The following is a 10,343-nucleotide window of genomic DNA, read 5'->3' as shown; positions in this document are numbered from 1 at the left end:
GTGAGGAAAGGAGTGAGGTGGAAAGTGGTAAATGGAGTAGATGTTAGTTTTTGGAAGGACGTATGGTTATTAGAAAAGCCGTTAGTGGACATGAGTGGAAGGGAAATTCTGATAGGAGAGCTGCATAAGAAAGTCAGGGATTATCAGGTTATTGGGGAGGGATGGAATATGGATGCATTGGAGCCCTTACTGTCCACTCAAATGTTAAGTAAGCTAATGGAAGTCCATTTAGCAGAAGAAGGCTCCAACAAGGATTTGCCAGTGTGGACTCCGGATCCTAGGGGAGTGTTTTCAACAAGAACTGCATATAAACTAGAATGTAATGAAGAAGTGTTTGCTCATCAACATGGATGGAATCAAATTTGGAAGCAAAGAGGACCGGGCAGATGGCAATTCATATTGTGGTTAGCTAGGCACCAAAAACTATTAACTAATGCAGAAAAGAAGAGAAGGTACCTCCAGGAGATTAGTTACTGCAAAATATGTAGGCAGGATCCGGAAACGCAGCTACATGCTCTAAGAGATTGTCCTTGGGCTAGGAAGATATGGTTCAAGCTAGTTCATCCAAGATATTAGGAGGAATTTAACAGCAAGAGTGAAGGAGATTGGATAGACTGGAATCTAAAGAGAGGTAATATAGGCAGATAGGATCACCTGGACTGGCAGGCAGTGTTCCAACAGGTGGTATACTCAATATGGGGAGGCGGGAATAGTTTTTACATCAATGAGGACAGCAGTAAACTTGATAGCCTAGAGAAAATGATAGTTGCAGTGTTGGAAGCTAATCAAGGAGTACTAGAGAGGGAAACTAAGAGCAAGAAAAGACAAATTATAAACATTGGGTGGGATAAACCAGAGTGAGGTTGGATAAAGGTTAATGTAGATGAGGCGTTTAGTTCTAGGAGTGGTATTGCAGGGGCTGGAGGGCTATTAAGAGATGAGTATGGAATGTGGATTAGCGGATTTTGGGCGAATTTAGGACAGAGGACCAATATTGGAGCTGAACTATGGGCTATTTGATTTGGAATGAAGACAGCATGGAACAAGGGGTACAAGAGAGTGATCATTGAAACGGACTCTAAAGTGAATTTAGAGCTCATCGACAAAGAGCCAAAAAAGAGCCCCGTTATGGTGCAGATCAACAAAATCCGAAGTTTAAGAGAGTGGCAATGGCAATGTGAGATATTACATCGGTGGAGGGAGGATAATTTGAGTGCAGATTGGTTAGCTAAGAGGAGCTTGAGTTTGGAGCCAGGAGTTCAAGAGCTGGCATCTCCACCAGAGGGGTTGAGGAAGTGGTTAGCATATGATGTAATAGGCGTTACAACGCCTAAATTAGTTACCTTGTAATGGGTCTAAAACCCTCCTATCAAACCAAAAAAAAAGGTATATTATATTTATAGTATATTAATAGAACGAATTATTCTTCCTCGCAAATGCTTGATACTGGGGAGCTGTGCTGTAGAAAGTTGCTTTAATAAAAGGGAAAATTTCAGAAACCACCCCTGAGGTTTCTGACACTTTCACTGGCACCCCCTGAGGTCTTCAAAATTTCACTGACCTCTCGTGCTTTTGAGTTTTTGGTAACAATCAGCCCAAATCTGATTACAATATTATTTTCATGTGTGAGAAGGTATTTTTATTCCATGGCTGCCCCTTTGCTCCTTGTATTAGTAGAAGATTGAAAGAAGAATAAATTATTAGAATGATTACTAAAGTTGAGGAGGTGTAAGTACAATACAAAAAATTGTAAGCACTAGATGTGCCAGAAAAAATGCCGGTTTTCATAAATCTTAAGTCAACCAGTAGGTTATCTATTTAACATAAAATAAGTAACTAATTAAATTACCTGCGAGTATTACTTTCACATAATTAATTCATGTTAAATACAAAACTTACCAGTTTCCTTTTCGTAAAAATATGAGTGTAATACTTTTTGAATTTTACTTACAACCATTTGTATATTTAATATAAATTAAATGATTTAGAGTAAAATGCTCATAAATAGCTATTACTTTGTTCGTGTAATAGAGGAAACTCATAAAGAGCTGATATGTTATGGGCAATTACTTTTGTTTTCATCTTTCACGTATTTAATTTATGTTAAATAGAAAACCTACTTGTTTTCCTTTCGTAAAAATATTATTGTATCACTTTTTAAATTTTACTTACAAACATTTATGTATTTAACATAAATTATATAAAAAGTGTAAAATGCCTATAAATAGCTAGTACTTTATCATATAATAGAAGAAACCCGTAAAGAGCTAGTAAAAAGTGGGTAATTTCTTTTTTTACTTTCACGTATTTAATTTATGTTAAATACAAAACCTACTAGTTTCCCTTTCATAATAATATTAGTGTAATAATTTTTGAATTTCACTTATAAACATTTATGTATTTAATATAAATTAAATGATGCAAATTAAATTGCTCATAAATAGCTAGTACTTTGTCCATATAATGGAAGAAACTTGTAAAGAACTGGTATGTTATGGAAATTTTTTTTTTTTACTGTCAAATACATCATTTACATTAAATACAAAACATGCTACTTTTCCTTTCGTAAAAATATTTGTGTAACGGCTTTTGAATTTTATTTGCAAATATTAATGTATTTAACATAAATTAAATGATTCAGAATAAAATACCCATAAAACCTGGTACTTGGTTCATGTAATAGAGAAAAACCATAAATAGTTGGTACTTTATGGGATATTTATTTTTTAAAAAATATTTAATTTATGTTACATAGACAACCTACTATTTTTTTTTTTGTAAGAAATTACTGTAACACTTTTTGAATTTTACTTTAAAACATTTATATATTCACAGCAGGCACAAAAATGGCGCCTTACTCCCTAATCCAGCTTTAATTCATGCATTAGCCATCAAATTTGTGTTATTGTTGTTAAGCTTGATTAATCACTTTAGAATTTTACTTTAACACATTTATATATTCACAGCAGGCACAAAAATGGCGCCTTACTCCCTAATCCAGCTTTAATTCATGTATTAGCCATCAAATTTGTGTTATTGTTGTTAAACTTGATTAATCACTTTAGATGCCTTTTTCTCCAACTAAACGGTAGAAATAAACCCCAACTTCAGTAATAAACCCCAACTTCATAGGATATATTTGTAATTTTGGCCTTCATGATGTCAGCAAAGGGGCCCAATTTTCTATCAAGGGAGGTCAATGAAGTTTTGAAGACCTCAGGGGGTGCCAGTGAAAGTGTCAGAAACCTCAGGGGAGGTTTCTGAAATTATCCCTTAATAGAACTTAAGGGTTAATTTCAATTTACCACTTAGCCCTTAGTCCCTTGAAACTAACACCATTTGTATCTCGTAACAGAATAAAATGAGGTCATTAAATTTGTGACACAAATGCTGCTTTTCTACACACGTATCTTTTTTTTTCTTTTCCTTTTTTAAGCATGAGAGATGCAGGATTTAAGAAGTAGGGAAGAAAAGGGGATCTGAAGATACCTGATTTTTCAACTTTAATCAGTAGAGCAACGTCTTCTTAACGTATCTTTTACATTTAAATCAAACAAAAATTATACTTTTTATAAAGTCTACGAAAATTTTTATCTCAATTTACTTTCTAAAGTTCTTAGAGTTTCCGAACTTCCACCACTTTGATGTTCTCAATATATGAATGTACCCTAAAGAGGAGGTAATTGAATCTATAGAAGGTTGATCCTTTCAGAACCAAAAGTATAAGCCGGAAAGCTGACCTAAATCAATTTTAGGATTTTCTAATAATTTTCTTATTTTCCCTACTTTTATTTTTTTTTCCTAAAAGAGCTTTTATTGAACCCACCAGAAGTGTACAACAAGCTCTACATCTATTACATCATAGCTCTATTCTCTGTATATGTCAGCACTATATACTCCAAAGCCTATATCTCTACAATAACTAAGTACTTAAGTTTATGGCTCGTATATACATATAAAACCTATCTAGCTCATCGAACACTTGCATTCAAGTATCCATTCGAGCATTAGTCCCAGATTTTCCTTTGTTCTTGGAGCACTCTCCCAAGATACACACGTTGATTAGACAAAATTTACAATTGTTGCAACAAGTTGAACATTGGTTTTACTGGTTTGCTTAAAGATTCTGCTGTTCCTCTCCTGCCATAAGTGCCAAACAGTTGCAGAGAGATCCAGCCTTCTAGGTTGAGTTGCAAAGGATTTACCCTTCAAGAAAACACTTCACCATTGCACCTCCATCTGCCAGCAGAAATCCCCTCTATATAAAAGATACATTTTTTGTACTTTTTGCCAAACTAACTTAGCAAAAGTACACTCAAAAAACAAGTGGTCTACTGACTCAATTCCCCCACAAAGTACACACGTTGGATCAACATTCTGCGTTCCCCATTTTCTCAGTCTATCTTTTGTCATAAGCTTTCCTTGTACAGCCAACCATAAAGTAAAAGCAAGCTTCAGAACATCCCACACCATTTTATATCACTTCACAGTTTCACCAGTAGGAAATATCCTCCTCATTGCAGATTTGATAGAGAACATACCTGTTGATGAGGCTAGCCATCTCACATGGTCCCCTCAATATGTGTTTTGCAATAGAGATGTAGGAGTTGCATCATTGAAATCCTGAACAAGAGAGTTAAATCCCTACTTTTATTAACTATTTATATATTGCTAATTGTTTCTCTCTTCCATTGTATACTGCACTTATTGTCTCGTCTAAGGGTAATGTGGTACTATAGTTCTTTTGCACACAAACATGTTTCAGTGAAAAGCAAAACTACCCCATTGTTCAAGTTGTAAAGTGAAATCAACTCAAACATAAGTTAAAGGTGGTGCATGTAAAGAACTGGAAGCAGGACATAGATCAGATAAGTGATTATTCTGTCACTGATGATGGTGCTTCCACAACTTTCATACGTCTGATATATGTTCTCACCAGCCTAGACAGATAATTAAAAAAAAAAATAGACTGGAATATATGTAAATATGTAATGCTGCACAGTTCAAGAAGACTGATAAAGTCTGGTGTTTAATAAGCCCGCCAAAAATACTTTTATTTTTTTCCTAGTGTTTGTTTGTGAGTCTATTTAACAAGTGCCAATTAGACACTCGCTAAGATGTATTTAAGGTATCATATTTTTTAAAATATAAAATTAATTAAGGAATATGTATAAATGCAAGTGCAATGCAGGGTAATAATTATTAGAGTTGGGTGTGATTTAGACACATTAACAATGATTATTAGGGATTTGCTAGAAAAACTCTTTATTTAAATGATAGTACAAATGTTTTCCTACCTTCAAAAAATTACCTTCCCTTACCAGTTATCACCACCTTTATTTTCTATCCGCTTTAGCCCCATTCAAACTGATTGATTCATTAATTAGCATTTTCTTCTTTTCTCCCTTTTCAAATAATTACTTGCTTAGAATACATTGTCAATCATATATATGTTCATATGTGACTTACGCCCACTACAATATAAGAAAATTTTGGTTATAGTTGGGTTGGGGTGCCATACCGTTAATTTAATATAATCAATATGACCATGCTGTTGATTCGCTCTACCTATAGGTGATACCATGGATTTAATTAGCCATAGCATAAATTATGAAATCAGAAGGGAACCGAAGGCTTGTTTGTATTCCACGTACGTGAGGGACTTCAAGCAACTAATTTGGGGTGATGGATTGTTTAATGCTAGTTTGTCACATTCAGTTTTGCATCTTGAAGAAATTCATGGATGGATGGATGCTGGTGATACTGCCATAATCTTGAAGAAGAAGTTTGTCACATTCGTTAATGCCAGAGCCATAATCTTCTTGCCACGAACAATATTTATCTAAATATCAAAGTTACCTTCAAGTATTCAAATCCATATATTCTCACTGATTTTATTGGATCCATTATCCATCAATTACTCCTTTTTTGTCTCTTTCTCATTGACACAGAGGCGTTTAATTTGCTTCTCTCACTCGTCCTTCAATTCCTGCTTTCCAATCACCCTCTATGTTTCCTATTTTACGATTTCTTTTCATTTTGTTGAGACTTTTGCAATATATATGTAGTTCAAGATTTTTTGCATAAATACTCTTATCTGCTTCGCTCTTGCTATTTTTCCATCACTACCAATAAGTTTTTCTTGATTTTTTCCTTTTTGCTTATTCCGTTATATTTTTATTCTAAAATAATCTCTGCTTACAATTTTTTTTTTTGCTTTTATTCCATTATGTTTTCCATCACTATTAGTACATCATTACAAATTTTCATCAATTTGCTTATAACTCTTCTATATTCCGAGTGCTTTTTATTACAAGTACTTTACCTACTGTTGAATGACTTCACTAGTTTTAGTTGAATCTTAAATCTTTTCGGTGCAATAGTTGTTTTAATGGACAAGCTCATATTTATTAGCAATAGAAGAGGGGGGTCATTAGGCCATATCTAATCCTCCATACCAGAATCATTTTTGCCATTTTATAAAATTAGAACCTTGAACGTCTACTATGTTTTTTTAATTCTTATTTTTTTTTATTAAAGACCATGGGAAAACTATGTGATCGTTATTATGATGTCATTTGAACTCAATCCTATAATATGTGCAACATTTTTTTTTTGAATTTTGCTTGTGATATTCTTATAAACTTCACTATCTTTTCTACTTTTCTAATTATTATATAAATTTTGACTTCAACATGTGTCCATATTTTCTAATGACTGGATTAAATTTATTTTAAATTGTGTTACATTCTATATCTCATGAATATTGAAGGAAAAGTGTGCCTACATATTTTGGATTATTTTCATTTTAGATTGTCAATTGTTCGAGTTAAATCCTATTGTATTTGCAAAAAAAAATAACTTTTAAATACAGCTTCAAAAATTAAAAATAAGAGCGCTTTAGAGTAAAAGAAATACAATATAAGAAAAAATATGGTAAAAAACTCAAAACCACATCAACGAGTTATGAAAATAATAGATAAATCAATTACAGAGATAAATCAATGAGTTATGAAAATAATAGATAAATAAATTAAAGAGTTAGAAGAAGTAGGCAAGCTATTCAATTAATTAAAGAGAGAAGAAAAGGAGTGATTGGTAGATAATGAGTTCAACAAATTAAATGAATGACAATATTGTTATTTAGATAAATATTGCTCTCACAAGAAGATTATTGCTCTGACAGTATCACCGATCATGGATCGAGATTGTATTTCGGTAATTGTGCTGGCTGATTTGATTCAAGAATAAAAGCTTTTGAGATTTTCTATCCCAAGAAAAAAAAAACTCGAAGAAATTCATCCGGTGAAAATGAAATTATTTTGTTTCTTGGATAGACGTTTAGAAAGTTATCAACATGTCCTCATTTAGATTGCTTAAGTAAGTGGTACTTAACATTTGGACAATAAACTCTGTTTGCGCTTTGAAACGTTTGAACATAGTTGCTATTTCGTTCGAAAAACATCAAAAAGCAAACCCTTTGCACCCATTTACTTCACTCGTTAGCATCTCCAATTATTACGTGTATAATTTTAACGATCAACTTCTCCCATAATGATATCTATGCTACCTGGTACCTCTTGAGGGGAAGAAACCCACACTCAATCAATACGAAAGGTGTGTGTGACTGTGTGTCAAGATGTAGGAAGACATGGTGGTGCACACTGCACACACAGCTTCATTAATCGTAGCCACGTTGAGAACATTTCTTCATCTATTATCTGCCTTCAACTTGGGTTTCATAAGCCCATGCCAGCCATAATTTCTGCAGGAATGAAAACGCAGTTTACCAAAACTAAATTGAGAGTGGTCCAAGCAGAAAAACAAAGACCAAACTATACATATAAAATAGAGGGTGGTCCTTATAACATTATTATATGTGTTTCATGGCATGGACGTCATAAATCAGTTTTAGTCCTTCAAATTGCTTTTCATGCCCCAGCTGGCTTGCTGCATGGCCCCTGATCTGCATTTTGATCATACATTCTTGTTTGCATGTTGAAAAATAGAAATGTGGGATGGGAATTAAGTGGTAAGAAACTTCTTGAAGTTCCTATAATTCATTAGGATCTTGAATATTTTCATTTTCAACTTAGGACAGCTTAAGATTTATATAGCATATCAGTTTAGTTGCAGACGGTCATATTCACTCCAGGAGCTAACCTAATAAACTTCAGTCTGATTTTCTCCCCATTTACAAGTGGCAACTTCATGTTGTGCAACAATTAATTTCCTTACAAAATATGCATGAGAACAGAAAACCTAACATTGATGCAAAACTAGGTCTAGATATTGTCACTTCAAAAACAAAGAATTGGGTACATTTGAACAAAAGATAACATGCATGGTAAACTTGATAAAAAAAAAAAGCCAGATAGATCCAGATATGGATCCTTGGTCAAGATTTCTACTATTTAGGATGTATAAAAAGCTGAAAAAAGACTGCAATTTCGAATCTCCAACAGTAAAGATGTCGATCACTCAGTTGGGAGCTTCTTTATTTTAATAGTTTTTATGTAGCAAATGGAGCCATATGTTTTGTCTTTGGTGGTATAACGTACAGCCTTAATTATGTGGAAATCTGTTAATGTAATTAAACTTGATGGATGTGAGAAGGAATTATAGACTGCTTAACTTCATGCCTTGCTCAGAAGGTTACCCTTTAATTTTCTTTTCTTGAAGTTTGATAATATTGTCCGATCAAGTTTTAGTCTTTTTGGACTTGGAGGAGGTGCACCAACCTTACCAATTACCAAATTCCATGGCCATCTCTTCTTTCTTGAATTATTAATGAATGCATATTAAATTTGTGAAATGGCGTAATATTGGATGCCTAACTAATTAATAAAGAATAGCTAATTTAGGCTACTTATTTTGATTTCTAAATGATATTTGTACTGGCTTATATAGGGGTCAAATGTAGTGTTAGATGTGTATTAAAAGGAAATCCACATAGCCTTTAAAAATGATTAACAGAAATGTACCCTTTTTATGAATGAAGTTTTTTTTTATTTCTTTTTAAACACAATAATTGTCAACCTATTCCTACTCTTCCACTATGGGAAATGGATAAATTTAAAAGGGTCGAGGAGAATTTAAAGGGGATTAAATCACCTCTAATTCAGAAGAACACATTCGAGCATCTCACACCACTTTTGTGAATGAAGTATTTGCACTGACTTACGTACAGTCAAATGTAGTGTTAGATGTTAACAAAATAAAGTAACACTTCTATATTAAAAGGAATTACAAATACCCTTTAAAGGTAAATAACAGAATTGTACACTTTTACGAATAAAACTCGCACTCGGGTAGACTCGATTTTCATTAACTCGATGGTTCAGATTATATCACACCATCTCACCAAGTGATGTGACACAATCTAGATCATTGGATCTATGAAAATCGACTCTGCCCAAGTTTTGTCCGTTCGGATACGTATGAGGAAGGATGAACCCAAAAAAAAATCAAAGAGAAACTTAGAAGAGTCTAAATCAGAGTAAACTTGAGTTCCTCCAAACTACTTCTTTGAATAAAGTATTCTATTGCTTCCTTTCCACAAAATTTATCAGGAACACAAGAAAAACTGAAAAATCTCCTCCACTTACAGGAGTCCAACTTCAATCAATAAACACAAAGTCAATCTTTTGTTAGGATGGAGTTTTGGACCCTAAACCAACACAGGCAGCAACTCTTATGGAAAAAGCTGCATACTCCAAAGTAATTGATATCTGATATAATGGCCTATTGGCCCCCAGAATGCAATCCGGGCCGACCAAATTGTTAGACGCTGTCATGTCAAAAGACCCCAGAACAACTAAAATATTAGGCTTCTTCTCCGCAAAGTTAGCCTTTGGAAGCCTTCTCTCATACTACTATTTCGATCTTTCTCATCATATTTTGTCTGGTTTTCACTTGGATTTAATCAAGTGCTTGACACTTTAATCTAACTTTTCCCCTGAAAAATTATTGACACAAAACCAATAAGGCGGCTTTCAAGTTGGAGGTTATGCCTCTTTTTATAATGACTACTATGATTATATTATTAGTATCATCATTGCCAACTCCCCCAAGTCTCTCTTTTTTCCTAATTATGTTATCACCAAAACCTATACGCTTTACTCCTCACAGTAATTGAGACGTACTCTTTTTTACGCAGCAACTTTGTTGTTTGCCACAAACTTTTTCTCTCCTTGAAGACAATAAAATGCACGTATATGTCAGGAATATCAAGATTATATTGACTACTGTCCCTTACAAGAATGATCAAGACTTCAAAAGATATACAAGATCTTGATGTAATGGTAGAAACATAAACCCACTGTTTGGATCCTATAGTTTTT

This window comes from Coffea arabica, chromosome 10c, assembly GCF_036785885.1.
Source record: "Coffea arabica cultivar ET-39 chromosome 10c, Coffea Arabica ET-39 HiFi, whole genome shotgun sequence".
NCBI lineage: Eukaryota > Viridiplantae > Streptophyta > Magnoliopsida > Gentianales > Rubiaceae > Coffea > Coffea arabica.
Note: the sequence above shows the minus strand (reverse complement) of the source record.